Genomic DNA, 13,563 nt, shown 5'->3' with positions numbered 1-13,563 from the left:
ATATTGTTCTCACCCAAAGTTCATGAGATTTCATCAGTGTGTGCTATGCTTCTGATCAATTTCCAAAGCACTGAAATTGTTGTCTTTGAACTTTTGACCAGCTTAATAGTTGTTTTTTAGGACAAGATTTGTCAACCTTCTCACTCCACCATGCCAGAAGTTGGAAGTCTAAAAACATAATCTTGAGGGGCACCTGGGTGGCTCAGTCAGTTAGGCGTCCAAATTTGGCTCAGGGCATGATCTCATGGTTTGTGGGTTCGAGCCCTGCATCAGGCTCTATGCTGACAGCTTGAAGCCTGGAGCCCGCTTTGGATTCTGTGTCTCCCTCTCTCTCTGCCCCTCCCCCGCTCACATTCTCTCTCTCTCTCTCTCTCTCTCTCACTCTCTCAAAAATAAATAAACATTAAAATTTTAAAAAAATAAAAATTAAAAAAATAAAAACATAATTTTGAATGAAATAACTAAGGTGCAGAAAAGTACATCCAATATAATAATTCTACATATTTATTTCTAAGTACAGGTAAAACTAAACTACCTGGTTTAGGGATGAGCATATAAGTGGTAATACTATGAAGAAAAGTAGGTAAATGATTATCATATAAATGAGGATAATAGTTACCCCTAGGCTGTGGCTGGGAATGGATACATGGAGTACAAGGAGAGTTTCTAGGAGGCCACTACTATTCTAGTTCTTGACTTGGATGGTAGCTAACAAACGTCACTCTATAACCATTCCCTAAAGAATATATATAGTTTTATGCATGTTTCTTTATGTACGCTATACTTTACAATAAAACTTGGATAAAACATACCATTAATTTGTTAATTTATTCGATAAATATTTATTGAGCAACTTTAGTGTAAAAGACACTGTTCCAGACAACGAGTATATGGTAATAGAAAGACAGATACGGTCTCTATCCTTATGGGGCTCACAGTTTAGTGGGAAGATAGCAAAAAGTTAAGTCCCCCAAAAAGATACTTTCAGATTGCAATAAAGAGTATGAAAACCAGGGTGGTGGGTAGAGGGAGGCAATGAAGATGAGGGCCATGAGCCTGATTTGTCAGAGCAGGTCTCTCGGAGGAGATGACATTTGAGCCAAGAACTGAAGAACAAGAAGGAGAGGCCCATATACAGATTTGGAGCAAGTGCCTCCCACAGAGAGAAGATAATAAGTTCAGAGCTCTGAAAAGTCTGGAGAAGGAGAAAGTGGCATGAGAGGAACTTGCAAGCTGATATCCATCATCTGAAGGATTTGCTTTGGAGGAACTCAAGGAAGTAGAGTGAGGGGCAGAGACTGCAAACCAAGGGAGGCTCAATTCTGCTCAAGGGAAGGCAGGACTCAAAGTAGACTGATCATACTTTGCAGTGAGGCTGCAGGGGCCAGCAGCATTTTTTTTAACATTTATTTATTTTCAGGAGACAGAGACAGAGCGCGAGTGGGGGAGGGACAAAGAGGGAGACACAGAATCCGAAGCAGGCTCCAGGCTCTGAGCTGTCAGTGCAGAGCCCGATGTGGGGCTCAAACCCATCAACCATGAGATCATGACCTGAGCTGAAGTTGGACACTTAACCAACTGAGCCACCCAGGCACCTCCGGCAGCATTTTTAACAATCATCATTTTAACTGTGTAACATGTGAAAGCAATTCTGGACCTCTTCTTTTTTGGAAAAGCATTTCAATTTCAGGAATGTTGGCTGTAGGATGTCATCTATTTCAGTAAAATGTTTCTTTGCCTTTTACTGTACGGCAAACCATGGTGCAGGGTTAAAACTGACAAAAGGAAACAAAATGACAAAGGGCCGCCCAGCCTTTATGAATGACTTTGGATGGGCATGCTGGTTACGACCCCAAATCACAATTTTCTTTTGTAGAAAGGAAGATGTGGATTAAATCTTAGAACATGTTTGCGTGTCTTTTTCACATTCGTGTACCAGGTAACCAAGTTCAGACTGAACTGATTGCATAATACGTTTGCGATATAGAACTGTTCGTACTTACAGTGTTTTTGTAAACATAAACTCCAATTTGTTGTCTTTTTTATATCTGTTTATGTAACATTTAAGAAAAGACGAACCAGAGTTTAAAAAAAAAAAAAGTTTATTTAGAGGCTCTGGGGTGGCTCAGTCAGTTAAGCCACCAACTGACTCTTGATTTCGACTCAGGGCATGATCTCACTATTCATGAATTTAAGCCCCGAGTCGGGCTCTATTCTGACAGTGCGGAGTCTGCTTGGGATACTCTCTCTTCCTCTCTCTCTCTCTCTCTCTCTCTCTCTCTCTGCCCCTTTCCCATTCACATGCTCTCTCCCTAGCTCTCTCTCTCTCTCAAAATAAATAAGCAAACTTTAAAAAAATTAAAAAAGAGTTTATTTAGAAGGCAACATAACAAAAACAAATTGTACCACTGTGGTTTTCTTTTAATACAAGACTCATGATGGGAAGCTGCAGCCAGTCTTGAGGAATGCGTTTCTCTAGAAAGTTGGGTTTCTTAAAAAACAGCATGTGTGAAGCACACATGATTAACAAAGATTCCCTTTGAGGCAGAAAAAAAAGCCTTTTCCCCCGATTAATAATTATACACAAATATTTATCCTGCTTTATTTTCCATCATCAAAAAAGGGAAATAACTCAAATGTTCATAAACAGATGAATGGATAAACTAATAGCAGTAGATCCAAAGAACATTACTCAGCCAAAAAAAAAAAAAGAAAAAAAAAGAAGGAAAAAAAGGCTGAGCTAACTCATAGAATATCATTGATGGATCTCAAAGTAATTATGAAACATCAAAGAAATCACATACAAAAAAGAGTAAACATTTTAGGATTCCAATCATATAAATTGTAGAACATGAAAAGGTACCTATTATAAGTGGCAGGCTTATCATTTCTGTGTAGAAAGGATGGGGTGGCAATCTGGTTGAGGGCAAGTTTTGGGAGACAATTTTAAACTACTTGTACATAGCATTTTGAATAAATATAAGGAATCTCTACTACCCAGACTGAGGGTTGGCGAGGGGACATTAAAACTCCCTAAAATAATACCCCTGAGGTCACCAGTGGGTAATACTTAAAGACATTGTCAGCACCCAGCACCTAGCTCCCCAGAGTCAATATGGGTTCTAACTCCTCTTAGCCGGTTCTTCAGGGTTTTTTTTTTAATTCTATGAGCCATCTGTATTAATAGAATAAGTACCTTTTTTGGTTTAACTTACACAAAGTTGGTTTCTATTACTTGCACCACAGAAAGCTGATATGGTGGGGACACGGGCACCTGATGGGATGAGGTGATCTTTAAAGTCCCTTTCGATGCTGTGGTTCTAAGATAAGCACAAATAGAATTAAACCTCTCTCAAAGGAATCAATAGTTATAGATGTGCTGGGGAGACAATACTTGACTTGGTATCTCAAACAGATATGTTGGCTGTAGACACTTTAAGACAATGAAATAAAGTATAATTTGCAGCCTTGGGGATATAGTTCCAGAAACTGGCTCAAAGTACACTTACTAGTGACACTCAGCAAAATTTGGAAGGAGACTCTGCCAGAATACCATCATCCATTCCATTGAGAATGATGTCAATACATAATAAAATAATTGAGTGAATGTTGCGGGGAGCAGGAATCTGTAAACATAAAGAGGATAATGGAATCATAAACATTAATCAGCATCAGGAACAAACAGGGCTAAAGGAAACCTGAAGAATTCTCTAACAGGATTCAAGTAACTCTTTCTCCAGAAAATAACCATACTTCATATATCTGATTGTCATTCCTATATGTAGTGTATCTTATATATATTGGGAAATCTTCTAATGTCTGCTCACTGTGGTTTGGATCTCAGCTTAGGTATAGTAATGAACACTGAGGGGAAGAAAGCATATTTTTACTCTGAATTGGAGTGGGTAGGTGGTAAGAGTATATAGTTCTACTAAATTTGGCATAGAAAAACGTTTCTATTGATTCAAAATCAACTTCTTTATGAAAATTTCTTCTGAAAAGCAATCCCCCTAGTTTTTTTTTTTTGTTTTTTTGTTTTTTTTTTTTTTGTTTTTTTTGCAGATAAGAGCAGTGTTTCAGGCAAGACAAAAAGCATTCTGTTCCGTTGAAACTGACCCCTCAGCTTTTGGGCTTCTAATGGCAAATTAAATTCACCTCAGCAAGAAAATTAAATCACAAAAAAATAACTTTTGTAATGCGGGAAATAGCTGGTGGATTGATCTTTATGAATTTCCTTATTTCTTTACCTTGTAATGGTTTTTCTTAATGGCAGCACCAGCATTAAGAAAACAAAACACATTTGATAGAAATTCTTTGTCTTCCCTTTTTAAATTATTTAGTAACATTGGGTAGCTAAGAAATTGTGCTCCTATAAAACTCCCTATGCTAATTGTGGCCAGCAGATTAGTAATTATAACTGATTATACAAAGCAGGAAAGGGCCACACTAATGCTAGGGAGTAAAACGTGCAATTAGATGGCTCAGCTTTAGACGTATTCACTCTGAATCTCTGTGAAGAATGAAGAAGAAAGCTCTGTACCAAAATTGAAGGGGACCAGTTTTCTGATTGTGTCCTAGGGGATTTGGATAAAGCTCAAGCAATTTGAAGCATACCCTCAGGTTGTACTCAGCAGAATTCCTGACCTCTGCCACATCCTATCTATCATAAGCCTTTATCAGGAGAAGATGCCAAATCACAAGCCATTTGGTGGCATATAATTGCTTCGACATTGACAGCAGAGGAGTATATATCATCTCCTCTGTTAAAAAGGGAGTGAGTGTTTCAAATGGAAGAAGACTGACTATAAAAGCAAATTTAAATAAACACAAAAAGGAAGCTAAACCAATACTAAATGGAAAGGAATATCAACATAACATGAAAGCTTAAATACAGATTGAAAAAACAATAATGTATGATTTCTAATCAGACTCTTTATGGTCTATTAGAAATATTGAAGAATCAAGAGTTGAAAGAATCAAGAGTTGAAAGGAAGGAAGGAAGGAAGGAAGAAAGAAAGAAACTTAGAACAGCTTATGGAATCTTGGACTGATTTTAGATGGTGTATGAAGTATTATGGTTGGTTCACAGATACAAAATTAAATAATATGGATCCATCAGTCTCAATTCTTTTGCTTACATCAAGAGGGAAGTCTCAGGGCTGGTCTGTCTTCAATTTCTCTTTAACACCTCCAAAACTCCCTTTAAAAAGGAAAAACAGAGCAGATTACAGGCTCTGAGCCTTAGGCAGACAATAACATCTACTCAAATTTAACTACATTATGTTGTTTTTATTACATCTATTTTTGTGGTTACTCTATTTATGGCAAGTGAACTGGTTTCCATTTGTAATCGGCCTATAAATTATTTTCTTTATTTACATTTTTAAAAACCGAGTCAACTTAAGGACCAACATTAGATAAATTAGAGTACTGGGTGCAAAAACAGAAAACCAGTAATGGGTTCAATGAAGTTGGGCAAAAATGTTATAATGGCCCTGAAATGACTTCAGTTAAGAAAACATTAGCTTAAAATTACAGACTGTTACAGCTAGAGGTGAGTCGGAGCTAGCAATCCAAATCCCCTCATTTTACAGGAGGAGACCAAGACCGAGAGGGCGCCCTTTGCCAGCAACTGTCATCACAGTTTGTAATGGCAGAGCCAAGCTTTCATCTAAGCCTATTGCCACGTCCACCACTGCTTTGCCATTATTTAATTTGTAGCCTTCTCAAAAGCTATATGTGTTGGAATTGGCGAGATGTGTCCAGTCCACAATGGTGTCAAAGTGAGAAGGCAGGCCACAAAGGAATTTAGATTTGCTAACGCAGATCAAACTTGTGCAACTTGCAAAACTACAGTGACATCTAGTGGTATTGTTTGATAATGTAACTCGATGCAAGCCTTGCTTTGAGAAGGCTTCTCTTTAAAAAGCAAACATTTTATATGTAGAATATCCCTGTTTGAGTTTGTTTTCTCATGAATAGATGTATTTTTAACAAGAATACAACATAAAAGTTGTGTCCTTGCGCAGCATAACAGAGGCACGTGTTGATCGTTTGTCCTATCATTGACGATGTTAATTTTGACTGTTTGGCTAAAATGCTATCAGCCAGTTACCGTCCTTTCTTTTCTAATCAACAAGTGATTTGTGGGACAATATTTCCAAGCTTTGTAAATATCTTTTTCTTCAAACTTTCATCTACTAGCTTTTGTATCCATTGATAACCCTTGCCTGAATTCTTCATTATTATAATGGTTACGAAATGGTCATTCTCTAGTTCTGTCATCATTTTACTGAAAGAATAACTTTCCGTCTTATTTATTTTGTATATATTTATTAGTATGGACTCATGAATTATAATATCATCTATAATCTACATAATATATTATATTTATTGATATCCAATATGGTTGTCATAATTAGAGCAGATATGTAAAATTTCTCTAGGGTCTCAACCAAGTATGTCCTCTCTCACCTCTGGGTATTTGCTCTTGCTGTTCCCTCTCATTTGAAGACCTCTTCCCAATAGATAATAGTAGGTAAGAATTCATGAGTTTATTCATGTATGTATTACATAGTAGCTATTTCATATAAAGTATTATATAGAGTATAGATTATATATTCATGCATAGGTTACAGACTATAATCTATATATACTCAATACATTATGTATAGGTTTATACTATACATTATCTATCACTATTGTTATTTATTCTATTCAAAAATACAAATGTCATGAAAGTCAAAAAGTATGAGGAATTGTTCTAATTATAAGGAGACTTAAGAAATGTAACAATGCAATGCAATGCATAATCCTGGATTAGATTCTGCACAGGGTGTGGGAAAGGAGTTGTAAACAGCTGTAAAGGACATTAATGGGATAACTGATGAAATTTGAATAATCCTATTATTTAGATACTCTGGATTAAATAATAATACTATACCAGTGTTAAATATCCTCTTTTGATCATTTTACTGTGATTATGTAAGAAAATGTTCTTGCCTTAGAAACTGCACACTAAAATATTTAGGGATAAAGCAGCACTATGTCTGAAGCTTATTCTTAAGTGGTTCAAAAAATAGTGTGTGTGTGTGTGTGTGTGTGTGTGTGTGTGTGTGTGTGTTGAGAGAGCAAATGTCAAGAAAATGCAGCAAAATTGTAACAATCAGTCAATCTAGGTGAAGGACACACAGAAGTTCTTTGTACTATTCAAATAACTTTTCTGTAAGTTTGAAATTACATCAAAATAAAGTTACCCTAAAAGGGAAAATAAAGTTTTGTGACATTTTAATGTCTTATTTATTGAAAAACAAATGAAAAAAGAGCAAAGCAAATCAGTAAATTCGTACCTAGCAGCTTGAGAATTTCAAAGTCTCAGCTACTAAGTTTCTTTCCAATGCTGCATACAGTTTGAAGTAAAGCCCCACTCTTTTCATTAGGGAATTATCATGCTAGTCAAGGAAATCTATTATAAATTACTAGTTTAAATTCCCCAGATGTCTGAAGAATTCCTCAAAGGCACACATATTTTTATAAAAGCTCACACATTTAATATCATCACACACAAAGGACTTTTATCCAGGTTGGGTTCTGGCATTGAACCAACCAGCTGTGATTACCCTTAATTTGGAATAGAAGAAGCTATGAGGAAAAAAAAATGCTCTGAAATATAATTCTCATCTTAAAAGGAAGAGGAAGTGGTAAAGATGCAGTTGGAGAAAGGGACTCACTGGGTGTGGGAGGAAGTTGCTGGGAATATTGTAGAGAGAGAAAAATCAAAATACAAAAAAATCTCAGGATTTGGATAGAATCACAGTTGTCAGACTTACTAGCTGTGTGGTCTGTGGGATTAATTTATTTAACCACTAGAACCTCAGTCTCTCGCCTGTAGAATTGAGCTATTCCCAGTGAGTAATCTATACCTGGCACTCACTGTAAGTATTGACTGACCTCTAAGTCCTGGGCCAAGCAGGATGTGATAGTAGATAAATGGATAATGTCTGGCTGCTGGGGCATCCTGATCTCTTGCCTGCACCACCACAGCCTCTTAACAGGGTTCTACCATCCACTTTTGTGAATCCTTCCAATCCATTTTCCACACAACAGCAGAATGACCTTCCTAAAAGATAGTCTTCAGCTCCATGCCTAAACTTCCTAATGTGGTACACTGGCCCCTTTGTCACCTCATGGCCTTGTCCCCGAGTATCTCTCTAGGCTCTCTTTCTCCAGTCTCTAAGCTCTACTACTGGCTAACAGACCTTTGTGCAATGATATATAGATTCTATCTATACCTTGAAGGTCCAGTATGGCAGCCAGTAGCCATACATGGCTATTGAGCACTTGAAATGTGGTTAATGTGACTGAGAAACTGAATTTTTAATTTTTGAAATTTCATTTAAATTTATTTATTTTTTCTGCTTTATTTTATTTTAATTTATTTTGATTTTATTTTTTTCTTTTTTTAAATTTACATCCAAGTTAGTTAGCATATAGTGCAACAATGATTTCAGGAGTAGATTCCTTAGTGCCCCTTACCCATTTAGCCCAACCCCCCTCCCACAACCCCTCCAGTAACCCTCAGTTTGTTCTCCATATTTCAGTCTCTTATGTTTTGTCCCCCTCCCTGTTTTTATGGTATTTTTGTTTCCCTTCCCTATGTTCATCTTAAAGTCCTCAGATGAATGAAGTCATATGATTTTTGTCTTTCTCTGACTAATTTCACTTAGCATAATAGCCTCCAGTTCCATCCACATAGTTGCAAATGGCAAGATTTCATTCTTCTAGATTGCCGAGTAATACTCCATTGTATATGTATACCACATCTTCTTCATCCATTCATCCATCGATGGACATTTGGGTTCTTTCCATACTTCAGCTATTGTTGGTAGTGCTACTATAAACATGGGGGTGCATGTGTCCCTTCGAAACAGCACACCTGCATCCCATGGATAAATGCCTAGTAGTGCAATTGCTGGGTCGTAGAGTAGTTCTATTTTTAGTTTTTTGAGGAACCTCCATACTGTTTTTCAGAGTGGCTGCTCCAGCTTGCATTCCCACCAACAATGCAAAAGAGATCCTCCTTCTCCACATCCTCGCCAATATTTGTTGTTGCCTGAGTTGTTAATGTTCGCCATCTTGACAGGTGTAAGGTGGTATCTCATTGTGGTTTTGACTTGTATTTCCCTGATAATGAGTGATGTTGAGGAAATTTCATTTAAATTTAAATAGCCACATGTGGCTAGTGGGTACCATATTGGACACAACAGACACGTGAAGTTTCTTTAGGTTCCCAACCAACTGCACCTCTCTTGCCTCTGGGTCTTTGCCCTTTCGCTATCCTCTCTCATTCGAAGACCTACCTTCTCTTTGTCCTTTGTCTCAGCCTAAACACCACTTGTTAAATGCTTTTATAGAACAGGATGCACATAATCTTTGCCACTGACAAAATTTTAACCATCTTTAATTTCTGAAAGTAAGGTTATATTTCAAAGCAATGATAACACTTTAACTGTGCCTTTTGATTTCCACTGACAGATGTGCAAGGTGTTTTTCTTTTTTCCCTTGGCTATTCATTAATCCAATGAGTAGGGGGTGTCACTGAGTGGTCATAGGTCATGATTCATGCCATCAATGTGTTTTTTTGGCTTTCACATTTTTAAAATGGAGCCAAAATTTTAAATGGAAGAGACTTCATTAAAAATCTTCATTCCCAGATGCTCTGGAAAAAAAAACAGAACATCTGGATGCACATTCACTTCTACTCAGCAATAACCAGCTAGACTCATTCCAAAATGGTCATCACTAGCCACATATGGCTATTTAAATTTAAATTAATAAAAATTAAATAAAATTCAAAATTCGATTTTTCAGTCACACTAGCCACATTTCAAGTGCTCAAGTCACACATGGCTAAAGGCTACTATCCAGTTGACAGGGCAGCTACAGAACATTTCGATCAACATAGAATGTTCTATTGAGCTACATTTCCTAGAGTGTAGTTAGGAGGCAGGGAGTAGATGCCAGCTTAAGGGGCAGGAGCTCCTAAGCTACTATTGAGTATTTTTTAAAATGTTTATTTATTTAATTTTGAGAGGGAGAGAGAAAGAATGAGCAGAGGAGGGGCAATGAGAAAGGGAGAGAGAATCCCAAACAGGCTCCACACTGTCAGGGCAGAGACAGACACCGGGCTCCAACTCACAAACCAAGAGATCATAACCTGAACCAAAATCAAGAGTCAAGACACTTAACAAACTGAGCTGCCCTAGGTTTCTTATTGAATATCACAGTGGGAATGGACCTAGATTTCCTGATATTTCCCAAGAACTCAAGAATCCAGATTTTTTATGTGAAACCTCCCAATTTGTAAATGCTAGCTCAAATGTTTTAGAAATATTGTCTAAGCAAAACAAAGCAAGTTTTGTCGGTCAGATTGATCCCCTAGGTGCCAATTTGCCAGCTCTGAGCCCAAAGTTTGGCAGAGGCATCAGAGATCAGCGTGCCTGAGGTTGAGAATACAAAGGTTCAGTGTTGGACAGGCTGGGATGGGGGCAGGGGTGGGTGGGAGGTACACTCATGGCCTTTTAGAAATCAATCTTCCGCCGCCAGCAACATCAAAACACAGAGGCTCCCATCTTCCAAGTTCACTTTTTTGTGAGTTGTGCAACATAGCTCATAATAACAAAAATATAAGTGCCCCTTAAATTTTCAGCTGTGCTTCATCTTTTCTAAGGGAGAGGGAAAGAATTTCAGAGTAAATTTGGAAAGACTAGTGGGTTTGGGGAAAGATTTATTGAACTAGAAAGAAAATGGGAATTTATAATGCTTATAAGGCTATCTCAGTGATGTAATACTTCTCTTGGGAAGGAAGTAGTTTTATATTTTAAAATTCTCTAAACCAAGACTTGACTCTCCAGTCCCAAACACTGTCCATCTGTTCCTGCAAACAGTGTGATTGCATGGTCTGGACCATTGGGTGGGATCATTATAACCACAAAGAGAGCATTTTCCTAATAAATAGTACAAGGACATTTTTTAAAGAATTTCATTTATTTTTTAAGGGGTGCCTGGGTGGCTCGGTTGGTTGGGTGTCTGACTTCAGCTCAGGTCATGATCTCACCATCCGTGGGTTCAAGCCCCGTGTCAGGCTCTGTGCCAACAGCTCAGAGCCTGGAGCCTGCTTCTGATTCTGTGTCTCCTCTCTCTCTCTCTCTCTGCCCCTTCTCCGCTCATGCTCTGTCTCTCTCTCTCTAAAGTAAAGTAAAATCATAAATAAAAGAATAAAGAATTTTTTTTTTTTAATTTTTTTTTTTCAACGTTTATTTATTTTTGGGACAGAAAGAGACAGAGCATGAACGGGGGAGGGGCAGAGAGAGAGGGAGACACAGAATCGGAAACAGGCTCCAGGCTCTGAGCCATCAGCCCAGAGCCTGACGCGGGGCTCGAACTCACGGACCGCGAGATCGTGACCTGGCTGAAGTCGGACGCTTAACCGACTGCGCCACCCAGGCGCCCCAAGAATTTTATTTTTTAAATGTTTATTTATTTTGAGAGAGAGAGAGCGTGAGAGATAGAATCCCAAGGAGACTCAGCACTGTCAGTATAGAGCCTGATGCAGGACTCAAATTCACGAGCCCGAGATCATGACCTGAGCCAAAATCAAGAGTTGGACACTTCCCCGAATGAGCCACCCAGGTACCCCAGCACAAAGACATTTTATAGCTAACAGTTTCCAAATTCCATATCTTGACAGGCTGTGGCTTGCCATATAGTAAGATTTATTCTGCACCCTGACTTTGATTTACTTGTTTCCCTTTTATAAAAAATTTACCAAAAAATTGATTCCAATTGATAGTTTTAAATATTATATCTCAGAAACTTTCACTGTTCTGTATTTTCACCAAAGCTCACATATAACACCTTTTAATTTAACAAAGCAGGTCTCTTGAATGCAACATAATACACACGGATATTTGGATATTGTTTTGAGGTGAGCAGAAATGATAAGAAGAACACTAGACTGGAATTCAGAAATCTAAGCACTGTTCCCAGTGCAACTGTCAACTGTGTGTGGTCTTGGACGGTTGAACAGTTGGCTCTCTTATAAAACAGGGCAGGTGATCTAGATTTCTGAAGACTGGGCTACTTCTAAAATTCTATGGTTCTTTAATTCTGTATGTTTGTGGGGGAAAAACTGACAATGTAAAACTGAAAATATAGTTTCAGACATTTCTAGATGGTTAATCAACCAAAAATGGTCAGGTCTCACACATGTACCTGCACTGACATGCTGGCCAGGCTATGCTGTTCCACTGCAGAAGCCCTGTAAACTGCTGGAATACTTACCCATAAATGTTTCTCAGAGGCAAATGTCTTTGTGTGTATTTCTTCTCTAAGAATCGTCTTCCATAAAAGCAGTAGTTCCAAAAACAAGGAATCACCCGCCTCACCAAAATAGTAGGAATATTTGCCCTACATCAAAGTTGGTTCTCGCATTTTAATGGGTCAGAATCATCTGCAAAATTGATACAAAGAACAAATAGTCTCCTTCCCAAACGTACCCAGTCAGAATCCATGGGGTTGGGCCCAAGCATGATATTTTTCACAAGCTTCCTATCTCCTTCCAACGCTCAACAAAGATGGAGAAACACTGGCCCAGGTCCATGTAACAATGTGGTGATATCACAGAACGCAAACTTCACTTGTAGAATCAAACTGAAAATACATTCAAATGAGACACTTGGTCACTGATTCTGTTCAATGACTACTATAATTAAAGAAAAATGAAAATACAGATTCTACACTTTCACAAATTAACATCAGATTTATCCACATTGCTCCTGGTTCTCTTATATTTTTCACTTTAATCAATACAGAGGTATTTGCACTATACAATGTCGTTAAATGAACAGCCAAGTTTGCCAGTAATCACAGCATCTCCTACTTGAACAGAAGTTTGATGATAATCTACTTTTTGAAAGCAGGTAGTGGCGGAGACAGGATCTGGGGTGAAATCAGAAAGCCTACTTGACCCACTTCAGCTCCTGCCAACTGTTACCAGGCAGGAATGAATAACTTCATGCAGCCAGCTCTTCCAAGTTTCCAAGAGAAGCCAGAAATTGGATTTGTATGTATGAGCCTGCAATTTTTAAATGGTTGGCAACGAATTTGAATTTAAAAAAAAAAATTCATTTAGGGATGCCTGGGTGGCTCAGTCAGTTGAGTGTCCGACTTCGGCTCAGCTCATGATCTCGTGGCTTGTGAGTTCGAGCCTCACGTTGGGCTCTGTGCTGAGAGCTCAGAGCCTGGAGCCTGCTTCGAATTCTGTGTCTCCCCCTCTCTTTCTGTCCCTCTCCCACTCGCTCTGTCTCTCTCTTTAATAATTAATTAATTAATTAATTAATTAAAAAATAATTTTTAAAATAATAAAAAAATAAAAATTCATTTAAAAGTACACCTTTAGAAGACGGTCAAGATGTTGGAGCGGCATGGAGACCCTGAGTTTGTCTTGTCTCTGAAACATAGCCAGATCAGCACCAAACCATTTTGAATACCTAGGAAATCGAT

General features: G+C 38.0%; 1 long non-coding RNA gene across 1 annotated transcript in view; it reads left to right on the top strand.

The window, feature by feature from the left end:
• LOC122493083 overlaps window positions 1–11,380 on the top strand; it is a 30,321-nt gene extending 18,941 nt beyond the window's left edge. Inside the window, exon 4 of the long non-coding RNA XR_006299817.1 lies at window positions 11,335–11,380. This is a non-coding gene — a long non-coding RNA (uncharacterized LOC122493083). The remainder of the gene's footprint in view (window positions 1–11,334) is intronic.
• The last annotated feature ends 2,183 nt before the right edge of the window (window positions 11,381–13,563 follow it).

This window comes from Prionailurus bengalensis, chromosome A1, assembly GCF_016509475.1.
Source record: "Prionailurus bengalensis isolate Pbe53 chromosome A1, Fcat_Pben_1.1_paternal_pri, whole genome shotgun sequence".
Taxonomy (NCBI): Eukaryota; Metazoa; Chordata; class Mammalia; order Carnivora; family Felidae; genus Prionailurus; species Prionailurus bengalensis.
The sequence above is the reverse complement of the archived record's forward strand: the minus strand, read 5'-3'. Positions and strand labels throughout refer to the sequence as shown.